The following is a 14769-nucleotide window of genomic DNA, read 5'->3' as shown; positions in this document are numbered from 1 at the left end:
AGCCAGATTGTGATGGGCCAGTGACGGAACGGTGACAGACACGAACACGTTCTGGACCAAGACTGCCTCGTTACACAGACCTCTTGCGCTCTGTTTAGACCTAAACGTCATGCAGGACCCCTAGGAAGATGGACATGGGGCATCATTGGTCCCCTTTATTCCTCTTCCCAATGCAGCCACACGGAATAAACCGCCTTTCTCTGCTTTTTGCTGTCACTTGTGGCTTGGGCTGGCCCATGGTGGGTGAATGGCAGGCTCTGGTTGGGTGGGGATGCCGGGTTCGAGGCTTTCACCCTAAGAGCTGATAGCATTAGCGGTGCTGCTTGGTTACTGTCAGCTTGATACGTATGTAGACACGCGTGGGAAGAGGAGCCTCAGCTGAGAAAATGCCTCCATGGCCACTCTGTGAGGACATTTTATTGACTAATGATTGACATGAGAGGCCCAGCATACTGTGGCTGTACCACCGCTGGGTCCATGTTTCAGGCTTCTATAAGAAAGCGTGCTTAACAAGGCATGGAGAGCAAGCCAGTAAGCAAGCAGGCAGTATTCCTCCATGGCTTCTGCTTTAGCTCCTGCTCCAGTTTCCTCTCTTTAGCTCCTGTCCTTCTGTGAGGGTCTGGGACATAGAAGTGAAAGCCAAATAAACTTTTCTTCCCTAAGTTGCTTTTGGTTATGATGCTTCTCTCAGCACCAGAAACCCTAACTAAGGTTTTAACTGTGGATATTTATGCTTGCCTTTGACTTTATTGGGTTATGTTTGTAAACAGTGATTTCAGTCCAGCCCAGTCCTGCAGCCATTCAGTTCTAAATAAACACACAGAGGCTTATATTAATTATAAACTGTCTGATCTATTGCTCAGTCTCATTATTAACTAGTTCTTATAACTTAAATCAACCCTTAATTCTTGTCTATGTTTAGTTACATGGGTTATTACCTTTTCTCAGTAAGGTTTGCTTCCTCTGCATCTTACTTGTGACTGTATCTCTACCTTTCCTCTCCTCAGAATTCTCCTAATCTGATTGCACCGCCTATACTTCCTTCCCAGGTACTGGCCAATTAGCATTTTATTAAACCAATATGATTGGCAAATTTTTACAGTGTACAAGAGCATTATCCTATAGCATGCGTGTGTGTGTGTGTGTGTGTGTGTGTGTGTGTGTGTGTATTGGATTTTTGAGACAGGGTTTCTCCGTAGCTTTTGGTTCCTGTCCTGAAACTAGCTCTTGTAGACCAGGCTGGCCTAGAACTCAGAGATCCGCCTGCCTCTGCCTCCTGAGTGCTGGGATTAAAGGCGTGCGTCACCACCGCCAGGTTAGATTTATATTTTTTTAAAAAATCTATGTCTGTGTATGTATGTGTGTTAGACCTCATCTGTTGTGTGCCATGAAGAAGAATAGAGGAGAGCTCATGAAACAGCAAACCTTTAATAACTGACCACATAAGCAGGTCACTGATCGATCAGGGCTGCAACACAAGGACTCAGGAACCTCGTTTCTCCTAACAACCTGGTGCAGGGGCAGAAGCAAGGTTTATAAGCACAAAAACCCACACACATTTGTTGCCAAGTTACAGTTACATTTTCTTCACCACCCAGAATTCAGAGGTTGGGGCTTTTCTTCTGTGTTCCATCATTGTCAGCTGACACCAAAGCAAGCTTTTCAGTCCAACCAATCAGATTCATTTGTTCCTTCTGTAGTTAGGAACAACCATGACGTTTCAGAGAACTAAAGATACATAATGACTGTCTCCATGGTTTAGGAAGGAGGTTGACCAACCATTGGAAAGCTCTCAGCTCCCCTAGGGTTTGAGAACCTGAACTTTTTTTCACCCTAAATTTAAAATGGAGTCTGAATCAAAATGGCTGTGCTTAGGACAAGGTGTTTTGCCTGCCCCATCATGTGTACATACATGGCCCTTAGAGCCCAAAGAGTGTTTGCTCCCCTGGAGCTGGACTAACAGGCAATTGGGAGTCATTGGATGTGGATGTTGAGAACTGATATCAGGTTCTAATTCTGGAGTGATTTCATCTCCCCAGCTCTGGCAGGGGTTGGAATATATCTTATACATGTGTATATGCATCCTTAGAAGTTTTTTAGAAGAATATTTTGAGCATAAGTGGCACAAGTCTTTAATCCCAGTACTCCAGAGGCAGAGGCAGGCCTCTGAGTTCGAGGTCAGTCTGGACTACAGAGTGATAGATAGCCCATGCAGAGAGAGCTGGGGTAAAGAGTTTGTTTAGTGAGTTACTGAGGGGGAAGGGAAGAGAAAGGGGAGCAAGGGAAAAGAGGAGAAGAAGAGAGAGAAAGGCAGAAACTGCCTCTTCAGAAGAAGGGCAGATGGAGAGAGAGAGAGAGAGAGAGAGAGAGAGAGAGAGAGAGAGAGAGAGAAGGAGGAAGGGGGAGGTTGGGAGGAAGCAGGGCCTGTCAGCTCCAGAAGATCCTGTGAGTTAGAAAATCTGTAGGAAGGCAAACCTACCTTGACCTGAACAGCTAAGCTGTTGATTCCAGTGATTCTCTCCACTGTCTGGAGTTCTATAAGAGTTTAGATGAAGGGCAGTTTTTCCCAGTGGTTAGCGCTTTCTCTTGATGAAGTGAATTGCCGATGGACGTGTTCTGTGCCCATCTGTCTTCTTTGGAGGAAATAGAGCGCTGCTGCTAGGAGCCAACTCGCCTCTCTGTTATGCAAAGTCTTTTAATAATTAAACATTTAAATGCCATATTCCCCAGATCTCTGAGCAGTTGAGGGCTATTTATTGGGTATAGATAAGTTATAGTTACAGTATAGAATCTGCCTGGAGAGCTGGTTCCAGGATTGACTGTACTGGTTTTTAACAGGTAAGATTTATTCTTGTGAAAGACAAAGAAGAAAAAACTGTTTGCAATAGAAGCTTAAGGGCAGAACTGGCAATAGTGGAGAACAGCTCAATATATTTTAAATCCATATATGTATGGATTACATATACAGTATTTTTATAAGAGTCTTAAAAGGACATACTAATTTAAAACATGTGACGTATTGCTTTCTTAGTCTGGAATGAGATATGATGAACTTAAAACATTTAACAGTAAGTGTACAGACATTTACAGTTGAATTTAAGTTCCACAGAAAGTTAAATGAAAAGTGAGCAAGAGGAAGCTGGCTTTTTTGTCGTAAAAGTAGAGTCTCTTTCTACTGAAAGCTGAGAGATTTTGTCAGTTTAAAAGGACAGTCTTGGTCGCCGGGCTCTGGAGCGACACTTGGGGTGGAGCGGCCTTGGGTGTCTCGCTTGGGAGCCGGCTCCGCTCTGGGTGCAGACAAGGCTAGTGGCTTTCGAGGCGGGTGGGACCGCTTCATGGGCGGCGCCGGAAGGTAGTGCTCGCGGGAAGCCCTGGCAGTTACCCCCACTCCCTTTCCTGCCTGGAAGGCTGAGTGCCAAAGCTAGTGACAGGTTTTGGGTTTTTCTGACAGCCAGGTGATCCGTGGATCCTGTAGCTCTGGGAAGTAAGAGTAACATCTGCTTCACCGAGCCGCTGTAAAGAAGGAAGTGTGGATCATAGACTCATAAGTAGTTATTTTATTTTTACTATTATTTTGAGGAGGGGTCTCCCTATGTATCTCTGGCTGTCCTGGAACTCTCCTGTAGACTAGGCTGACCTTAAACCGCCTATCTGCCTCCAAGTACTGAAAGAAGACGTACATATTGCTGCTTGGAAAGTGCACTGCATCCAAGTTGTAGCGTAACTGATGGTCAGTATCTCCCCGCCTCTCTTCCTCAGAGGGGTTTCGTCAATGAGATGCTCAATGACAGTAAATCTTAATCATAAGTGCCGACTGAAAGGCAGAATTTCCACAGCCAGTAAGAATACTGGGAGCTTTGGAAATTTTAACTGCAGAATCTTGCCCCTAAGTGAAAATTGTGAACAATGATGATATTTTGGGTGGTTGCAGTCTTTTTGTTTTAGCCAACAGATCACTGAAGTTTGATTTTAGGAAGGGAAAAATATTGTTTAGTTTGGAAATACACATTATTGATTGATGATAACTGATACAACAGGGTTATCATTTTGTTACAGGTGATTAATAGCCATCTAGAAGACAAGACCAAGTTGTACATACAAAAGTCTGAACAGAAAAAAATGGAGTTTATTGGCTTTCTCATAAAAAATGAGTTGAAGTTCCACTCATTTATCTGATAGACATCTCTTGGACTGTTAGTGTGCAGCCTTGGTTGAGTAAGTAAATTAGTTCACCCACATTGGACAACTCAAAATTGTCCGTGACTCCTGCTCTAGGGGTATTTGACACCTCTGGCCTCTGGCACTCATTCATATATCACCCATAAATGGACATAATTAAAAAAAACTTAAAAAAAGACTGGCGTTTTTTCGTTATTCATGTTTATAAATGAAGGCCAAGATAGTTCAGCCCTCATAGCTATTGTAGGGCCGTATAACACACCCCTTCACTTGTCGGGCTTGCCCCCCCACAAGCTTTTTTTTTTTAATCCAGCAAATAAGTGATGGTATATGACCAGAGCTGGTCTCTGAAAGTTTTATTCTGGGAGTTAGGGCTGTGGATGTAACAAGATAAGAGCATTTGCCTAGAATACTCAAGGCCCTGGGATCCCATTAAATAAAATGCTGCCGATCCCCAAGTGGCTGCAGCTGCAGAAAAATGCTGCAGGTCCCCAAACATCCCAGGCAGGGACAGCACAGTTCCCCAAGTGGCTGCAGTAGGCCATGAGGGGCAGCAAGTTAAGTACCACGAGGAGAAACAGACAGATGGACATGCCACGAGACCTGCAGATGTATCTCATGATCCTGAAAAGTTAGGATGAGGCCCTGTGGATTGCTTCTATCCCAATATGGAATGATAGACCACGCCCTCCTGAGAGGTTGCTGTGAACACCCTCAAAAAATTACTTCACTCAACTGGTGACTGAGATATATCTACCACACAGGTTTTACCATGAAAGACCTAAATGACAGCGCTCCCATACAGCAGGAAGCAGTTTGGAGAGAAAAAAACTGCATTCATATTCCCAAATATTGTTTCTAAATATTCTTTTACATTTAAAGGGGGATATTATATAGATATGAATAATTTGCATTGGTATGGATTTTAAGGTCAATTTTGTTATATGTATTTCTGATATTGATTAAGATATTGTGATTGTATAGTTCATTTTAAAATGTAATCTATAATTAGGAAATATAGGTTGTTAATGGATAATCATCAATAATAATCAAGCTTGTAGTCATGTTAGTTAGATTTTCTAGATATATAGAGATATATTTCAGTTAGATAGGCATTCTTCATATCTTTCAAAGACTACAGAATATGGCATTTTAAATGTTTTAATAACTTAGGGCTTTTCATGACAATAAGACATGTCTGCTCCTGGCAGCACCAATCTACTTCAAGAGTAAGATGGGCATCAAAGGGCTCCTTATGGAGTTGGTTAGCCATTTGGGCAAGAAACTGCTCTTGCCTGAACTGATGCGTAAACTGGACACAAAGAACCTACAGAGAGAGGACTGCTGAACTTGCCTAAAGGTGAGATGGTCTTTTGGGGTTCCTGATTTATGAAAGAGTCTACGAGACATTCTGCAGGACACAGTAGATAGTGACTGAACTGTCTTTGGAATTTCCTGCTTCATGGAAATGTCTGCTGGATACTATGGGCCTGTAGGCTGAAGATTGATGCCCCAAGAGTACAGAGGAACTTTGGGTGACTGTCCAGGCAGCAAGATGTCTCTGTCATTTCTAGAGTTTTAGAAGTTGCTTACTTCTTGTTTGCTTAGGTAACATTATATCCTTCTGGAGTCTTTGATGGAGTTGAAGAATGGATAGTTATAGTTTTACTTAGTTATGATAAAAGATAAAATAGATATAAATATTGTAATTGTAATTCTTGCTTGATAACTGTTTTGTTATATGTAATTTTACTATGTTAAAGTGAAAGCCTTTCTCTTTTTGTTTAAACAGAAAAAGGGGAAATGATGGAAGAGGGTCATCTGTCTATGTATTACTTTCATTGGTTAATAAAGAAACTGCCCTGGCCCTTTGATAGGAAAAAAAGGACAGTCTCACCAAACAAATTTCATAGTCTTAAGATATACAAATGCAAGTTATTAAGGTATGTAGAGGACAAATATAAGTTATCAAATCTTTCTCTCATGTTGCCTTTCAGTCTTAAAGATACTTTTCATTGTACAAAAACATCTGTGACAGTCATTCTGACATAAACATGCTGCTGTTTATACAATGTATGCCTCTAAAACTTACATTTCACAAACTCAAAAAAATTCTTGTGCGTTCCAGGGAGCCAAGGTGGCCTTAATCAGGTCAGATACACCCCTCTCAATTCCCGGGTCCTAAATTTTTTTTCTTTCTAAATTTAACTTTGACCTCTGTTCTGCCAACACCTTGCCATGTCCAAGAGACACTGGACAGCTCCACACCATGAATCCTGGTTAGGATAAAGCGACCAGCTACCCCAGGATGTGACCAGCACCCAGCTATCTCAGGCCCCACAGGAAAGACTTCAATGCCCACAAATAAGCAAGAAGCGGTCTTGAGAATCCGCCGTCCCAATTCCTCATCCTGTATGCCTAACTCCCCTTCTTTTTATAAGAAAAAGATGTAAATGTTGTAATCTGCTGGCCTGGTCTGTCACCTGGGTTTCCTGTTTCTTTAGGAGACAAGCCCCGCCCACTCCCAATGGCCCACTTCTGCCTTCCTGTCTTCCTACCTTCTCTCTCTCTCTCTCTCTCTCTCTCTCTCTCTCCTTCTGGAGAGGCAGCTTCTGCCTTTCTCTCTTTTCTCTCACTTCTCCCCGTCCCCCTCCCCACTTTTTCCCCTCCATAGCCCACTCAATAAACTCTAAACCCAAACTCTCTCTTCAGGGCATATCTATGTATCTGTCACCCACCGAGGCCTCCAGCCACCTGCCAGGGGACCGGCTGAGGCCTCAGCTGATCTGCTGCCACCCCTAGTGGGACTGGTCCCCTACCACCTCTTTCTAAATGATAACATTCATGATACAGCGATGCTTAGGCCTGACGAGCAGCCTCCCATGATGCCGTGCACAGGCCTGACAAGCAGCCTCCCCAACACAGCACCTAGTCTCCTTTTCGTCACCTTGATTTTGTTTTGGCGACTTTACCTGACACCATGACTGACCAAATCACCAAGAAAAACACCCTGAGTGGGGACAGGCTTAGTTTGGCTCATGGTTTCAGAGGATTTCAGTCCATAATAATGGGAAAGGCTCCACAGTTGTGGGAACTAGCAGTGGAAGCTTCTCCATCACGGTGAGGACCAGAGGCACGCGCCACCTCCCAGGCCTCACCTCCCAAGAACTCCACTTATCCCTTCAAACAGTGCTGCAAGCTGCAGCCCAAGTTCAAATATATTGGGCTGGAGGGGCAGGCCTTTTGCATATTATAACAATGACCTCGGGACCACAGTACCCAGGCTATCTGTCTTTTTACCTGTGATTTGGGTTTGGATAACAAAATGGGAATGAAGGGCCAAGTTAAAAGTGCAAGTTTTGAGTTACTTTTGCTTGCTCATGTGTGGGAAAGCAGTCATGACTAGCCCAGGGGTCGCTGTCAGTGGGGATGGCTGAGTGTCTGGTGCATGAACGAGGGCTAGAGTTTTGCTTTTCCCTGAGGATAAATGTCCTTCCAGAAATCCTATTCTCTTTGGATGTATACCTTGCTCAGCTTAGATGTAGTAGGGAGGGCTTTGGACCTTCCACAAAACAATGTACCTTACCCTCTCTTAGGATTAGATGGGGGTGGGGTGGAAGGGTGTGTGGAGGGAATGGGAGGAGGGGAGGGAGTGGGAATTTAGATTGGTATTTTTTTTTTTAAAAATCTAATAATTTTTTTTTTAAATGACCTTCCAGAAGAGCCAACCTTACTGTAAGGGAAAAAAGGGCCACCAAAGAAACCCATCCAAGCCCTGAAATCAAAGGCAGTGAAAGAAACACACACTGCCTCAGAGACCTGAGCCAGTGAGAGAAATATTTTAGCCCTGAACCCAGAGCCAAAGAAATGTACCCTGATTCTGAAACCAATGCAAAGAAACATGCTTTGGCCCTAAAATAAGAGTCAGTGAAAGAAGTATGTCCTGGCCCTCAAATGCGAGCCAAAAACCTTGAGCCAGAAAGCTAAAAGGCCAAGGAGAGAAACAGTTTAGCCCTGAAATCAGCCAGCCCTGCCCCTGACCAACTAAACCTACCAATCCCTCTTCTCCCTGGGAAAACCCGCCCCTAAGAAGCCCTATTTAAGCCCTGTGCCTGACCTGTTTGCTGAGTTCTTCCACCCTGGTAGAGGCAGCTGCTCTCCTGGATTCTTCCCTCCCAGGAAATCTCTTGAATGAGGTTTGGGTGAGGATCTTCTTTCTCCTGAGTAACACTTTCACCGGGGAAGCCTTCCCCTAATAGCACAGAGTTGTTACAACTTTGCCAGGGAATTTAGAGGCGGAGTAGGGTGGAGCACAGCTGGGCTGTGACACTGTAACACTGGGGGAGCCTTCTCCTACCCGAGCCAAGCTGAAACAGCATAGCTAGTGAAGGCCTCTCCTGCCAGAACAGAGCTGTTACGTTAGGGAAACCTTTCCCTAGTGCGGGACTGTAAGATGCCATGCTTACTGTGACCTGTGCTATTCCCTGGTTCCCGACTGCCAGAATACGCTTCCATCTGAGCTGTAACACTCAGTATTCCTTGGCTCCCGACTGCCAGGATCCCTTTCCATCCGAGCCGCAATGCTTACACTTCCCTCACTTCAATACTGACCCCAAGCACTGATCAGTCCCACGGGTAGCCAGGAACCAGCTGAATATCCCATCTGTCTATCTGTAAGACAGCATCACGCTATCTGCCCAGGCTGACTTTGAACTCCTGGGCTCAAGCCGTCCTCCTGCCTCTGCTTCTGAGTAGCTAGGAGATGTGCACCTGCCCGTCTTATATAAGAAATTCGAGCATTTTAAGTTTGATGTCTTCAGGGGAAGCACTCTTGGAACCAGCTCCTCTTGAATACCAAGGACAACCGTACGTTCTGCATGTGGGAAATATACACACATACACATATTTGCACCCATGTACAGATATATGCTTATATATTCACATATATGTACAGACATGTACAAACAAATGTATACTCATTTCTGGCCTCACAGCAACAGTAAATGAATTGTCTTCCCCATGCTATAGATGAGAAACTGAGGCTAGAGAGCATGGACTCTCCCTTCTAAGATTATGAAGCTACAAGTCCCAGACTGCATGCTGTCTCGAGGGCCTGTCCTTCGGAACCCTGAAATGTCCGTCTTTTTGATCAGTTATAGGCTGGGCAATGTGGCAAAGTGCCCAGGTCAATGGAAACTAAGCCTTGAGGCCAGCTGATCTGACTCCAAAACCTGTCTGTGGTTTGCATGAAAATGCCCTTCATGGGCTCCTAGGTTTGAATACTTGGTCCCCAGTTGGTGGAACTGTTTGGGGAATTTAAGAGGTGTGGCCTTGTTGGAGGAGGTTTGTCATGGGGGTGGACAAAGAGTCCAGGCTGGTCTCAAACTTGATTCTTCTGCCTCAGCCTCCCTCGTAGATGGGATTAGATTAATGCAGAGTCCAGCTCACAACATTCTCTGTTCTCAGTCAGGATGGTGAAATGGCTCAGCTGGAAAGTTGCCTGCTGCCGAGACTAACAACCTGAGACTCACAAAGTAGAATGAAGAGAACTGAAGCTATGGGTAAGCATTTTGGGGCCTGAGAGATGGCTCAGCAGGTGAAGGCACTTGCTGTCAAGCCAGAGGACCTGATTTTGATCCCTGAGTTCAGGCCTGAACTGACAGGAGTGATAGAGAGAATTGACTCTAGCAAATTGACCTCTGACCTCCACAGGCACACTATGGCCTACATCCCCCACATCCCAAATAAGAAGAAAGACCCTTAGTACTCTGCAGACTGCAGGCATGGCTCATTGGCTGAGAACTTTTGAAGCTGGGGATTCTATTCCCAGCAATGAAAAAGAAAGAAGGAAGGAAGGAAGGAAGGAAGGAAGGAAAAAAGAAAGATCCACAGGCAAGCGTGGAGAAGACCATCTGCAGAATGGCTTCCGACAAGGAAGATGTGTACACTGGGCAGGGTGGGACCTGTCCTGGAGATGTGAGGTTCCTTGGTCTTATCAGAGCAGAAGCTTGTTAAAAAGAAAAAAAAAGGAGGCTGAACCCACCCCACAGTCCAGTCCGGGTTGTTCCTTCTCCACCTGCACCTCTCCTGCCCCTCCTGCTTGTCCAGGCTCACCATCTGGACAGGAGCAGACCGGGAACACAGGAACAGAATCCAAGTCTGCCAAGGCTGTGGACAGGGTGCAGAGGGAACTGAGGGTCATGGGAACGCCTGAGGCTTCACCTCTGCCCCAGAGTTGAGAATCTCTGGTCTCCCCTACATAGGCAACAGTGGGTAGAGAAAGAGGCAGAACTTGGGGGTGCATGCTTCTGGCCTAGGTGTTTTCTTGACAGGAAGTTTGTGGCATTCGTTCAAATCTAGAGGCATGGCAGCTACAGAAAAAAAACAGAAGTAAGATGGAGGTGGAACACAAGCGTGGTGCCAATCAAGACACAGAGAAGTAAAGGAGAGGTGGCTTAGTGATTAAGAGCACTTTTCCCAAAGAACCCCGGTTCAATTCCTAGCACTCACAAGGCAGCTCACAACTCCAGTTCCAAGGGTTCTGACGCCCTCTTCTGGCCTCTGTGGCACTACATTCCTTATAGTCAAGTTCTACACAGATGAAGGGACACGAGCCCAGTCCAGCATGTGGCTCTGGCAGGCCTTGCCTTTCTTCCCATTCCCTCTGCCTTGCTAAAAAAACCACTAGATTGCCTTCCTGGAGCTAGCCACCAAGATTCACCAAGCGCTCAAGCAATCCAGCAGCCAAAAGCCCTCTTTGGCTCACCGAATTAACATGCCTAATCAAGGCACGCACTACCAGGCGCTAGCTGGTCGAACACAGACCTCCCTGTTTCTCCCCGTAAGAATGAGCCCTGCCAGGTCACTGGCTGCTGTTTTTCTGCCTGAGTCAGAAAGCAGCCTCTTTAAATTTTCTTCCCTGATGAATAAAGAATCTCTCTGTGACAACAGATGCTTGGATTGGTCTGTGCTTAATCCAGGGTTTGGAGAGAACCCCCGCTTTGTGGGTGGGGGGTCTCCATTGGCTCAGGACCCCCAAGACCAAGTTCTCCGCACAAAGGAGATTTATTGCCCCAGAGGGACAGAGGGCAGGGGAAAAGAGACAAAGACAGGAGACAACGGAAGAAGGGGAAGGGAACAGGGTGTTTGTCCCAGAGGGACAAAGGGCTGCGGGTGGATAGAGATTGTCGTAGGAAAATGTGGTTGATGAAGGCGAAAGAGGAAACCTGTGCTATGATGAGCCGTTTAATCTTAACTGGGCATCTTAATTAGGGAAGTCAAAAGGGGGTTTTGATTGCTGGACTTTCCTTTGATACTTGGTAGTTAGCCTCAGGAGGAGGAAGAGGCTAAATAAGGGCCTAGACCTTGGTGGCTAGCTTTAGAATGCAATCTAATGGTTTTTAGCAAGGCAGAGGGGATGGGGAGAAGGGGTCAGTCTGCCGGTGCTGGAGTGAGCTAGGGGACCTGCACAGATATTGCAGACAAAAACGTCCATACACATAGGATAATAGTTTTTCAGAGACACAAGGAACTCGTAAATGAATGTATAAAGACATTATTAGACCTCTGCCCAGCAGAGGAGAACTTAGACAGTGGAGCATGAAGGCATTCGAAAAAGAGTTGTTAGACAGTCGTCAGTGAGTGAGGCATGGTGGAACGGGGGCCAAGAGGGCACAGTGGACCTCAGCGACATTAAGTTCAAGGCCAGTCTGGGTTGGGCTTCTCCTTCCTTTAGCTGAATTATCTAAAGGATGCTCAGGGTAATCTGAGAAAGCTGGGGCTGGCATTGGATCCCCAAGCTCATAGACGACACTGTGAGGGTCCACAAGAAGTTCCATTAATAGACTACCAGTCAAGTGTGCAATAAACAAGACGGTTTACTGTAATTCCAACAAGTTGGGTGGCATAGGGCTCGCAGGCCCCCTTTTAAACCAAGTTAGGGGACTTCCGGGGAGACGAGATTAGTCTGGGTGCTGATTGTGGGTTTAAACAAAAAGTTTATGAGTTGCTGTAGGATTGGTTGGTGACTTAGCGGTCAGGGGCTTTCAGCTGCAGGGTGGGAAAAGCTATCTCTAGTTCTCTGACACTTGCACAAGGCTGCGGGTAGCCCTCTGATAGGTTGCCTCTGGGTTGCAGCTTTCCCAAGAACTGGTTGCTCAGTTCCAGTAAACTGAAATTAAGGTCAGGTCCCTGGCAGGGGCTATGAGAAGCCTGCCATGGCTCTCGTCATGCTCTCTGACCCTCTCAGACACAATGAGGACAAGAGGTAGCTGGGGAAAGCCTAGGGAACTGGGCAAGATAGGATGTTGGGAAAAGAGCCCCAGACTATCCATGTGGAACCAGTGACTCCGTCTTTTTCAGGACACTTTGGACCTGCTGGGATTGAGAGTCAGTTGCTTCAGATTGTCTGAAATGTACCTGCTACCCTTGGTGAGGAGAATGAGAATATAGAAATGTAGGTTCCAGGAATAAGAATGTAGAAATAAAGAAATACAAAGTTGTAAGTTATAAGAATGAGAGCAGGCTGTCAGCAGCTTTCTCAGCAGTTTAAGGATTAACTATTAACAGTGGGTTACTTTGCTTTACAACCCATAGCTTTGTCTACAAGGCGGAAGCAGCCCTCTGCAAACTGAGGGTCCCTCTGCAAACCAAGGTTCCCTCAGCAAACTGAGGGTCCCTCTGCAAACTGAGGGTCAGCTTTCATGACCCCTGGCCACTCATGACCAGCAAGTTAACCTTTAAATGATGGGGCATATGTGACTTTTTGATTGTGCATTGTCCCATACCCTTCCCTGCTACACAAAACCGGCAGTATCAGGGGAAGTGCAGAGCCTTGGTAAACACCATCAGGGAGCTTCTCGGAGAAACAGTGGGCTAAAGACAAACACTAGTGTAACTAAAAAACTCTGCTGCTGGAAATTGCAAAGAAGGGCAATTTATATCTGAGTTTTATCTCAAAATCATAAAAATTCCTTTGTTCATGGCTAATACTTGATGCTTCATGCTATAAAAAGGGGGAGTTCAGAAACCGTCCTTTGCCACAACCTTACAAGTCCATCTCTGGCTGTGGTCTTAGCTAGCTGATAAGTTTTGTGTACCCCATGGAGATTTATTTTTTCCTGGAATAAAGTTTGCTTCTGGTGTAATAGACTTTGGTGGTTTGTTCCACATCTTTGTGCGACCCGCGTGGACCCAACACTTGGAATACCAGGTGGTGCAAAACTGGCTTTCTCCTGCTCAGACTGGAGCATTGTGCTGAAGGAACTGGGAGCTGGTGTGAGGAGGGGTGACAGGGGTGGTGAGGGACAACTGTTACAAAGAAGGGCACAGACCATAAAGTGGGAGGCCTCTGGGAAGCAGAGGGTGAGCTTACCTGGAGCACAATGGAAAGGGGGCTGTGAGAAGATTCAGGGCCCTGAGGGTGTGGTTCGGTTGTTACAGAGCTTGCCCAACAGGCAGGACGTCCTGGGTTCTACCCCCAGCATCAAGTACACTCGGCATGCTGACACACATCTGTAACCCCGACATCTAAGGAGTTGAGATGGCAGGATCAGAAGTTGTTATGGGATGGTTTCCTCCAAGACGAAAACCTTCCTTTGGAAGGAAACTTCTTAGGACATGGGATGTAAAAGAGAAGTGAAAACCAGGGTATTTTAGAACAGGATGCTTACCAGAAAGCGAAACAATAGGATATTCTAAGCTTAAACTATGCACCCTGAAGGTAGCTCCTCACATCAGAAAGCAAACAACTCAAAATAGCTTTAGGAAGTCCCTAAAAGTGACAAGATTCATTAGGCTCTTCCCTCCACAAGAGTACATAAGCAGTTAATACCACTGACTTGAGGGTCATCCTTAGTCAAGCCAGGCTGCAAAGAAGTCTCTGAGACAAGCTGGACTGCTTAGGAGAGGCTCAGATCAAACGTCCTGGAAGAAACAGAGACTGGTCTGAAGGGTCTGAAGGGAATGGCTCTATAGGCTCATATATTTAAATGCTTAGTCATCAGGGAGAGACATTGCTTGAGAAGGATTAGGAGGTGTGGCCTTTGTTGTTGTAGGTGTGTCTTTGTTGGAGGAAATGTGTCTCTGGGGCTGGGCTTAAAAGTTTCAAAGGTCAGGCCCAGTCTTTCTGCTGTGGATCAGGATGTTGCTCTCAGCTATTGCGCCAGCACCATGCCTGCTTGTGCTGTGCTTCCCACAATAATGATAATGGACTAAGCCTCTGAAACTGTAAGCCAGCCCCCAATTAAATGTTTTCCTTTATAAGAGTTGTCTTGGTCATGGTGTCTCTTCACAGCAATAGAATACCAGCCAAACTATCCACTGAGTCACCAGAAAGGACACTCTCCAACCTGCTGAGCCACCTACAGGCTGTGCAGTGAACTCCAGGTTTCCAGCTTTTGTGAGCTGTCACCCATGCTGGGGTGGGCTTTGGTGATGCAGCTGCCTTTGAGTCATTTGTGTTCCTGTAGTAACCCCTCATCCATATTCCTGACTCTCCACAGTCAAACTCATTGATTCATCAAGCTGGGCTTTGATCTGTCCTCAGCTCCCTATTTGGGGTGTGTAGCTGTTTGTCCACAGCTCCCCAGG

This window comes from Microtus oregoni, unplaced genomic scaffold (assembly GCF_018167655.1).
Source record: "Microtus oregoni isolate MIOR12 unplaced genomic scaffold, Mior012 000006F_ref0000085, whole genome shotgun sequence".
NCBI classification, from domain to species: Eukaryota; Metazoa; Chordata; class Mammalia; order Rodentia; family Cricetidae; genus Microtus; species Microtus oregoni.
Note: the sequence above shows the minus strand (reverse complement) of the source record.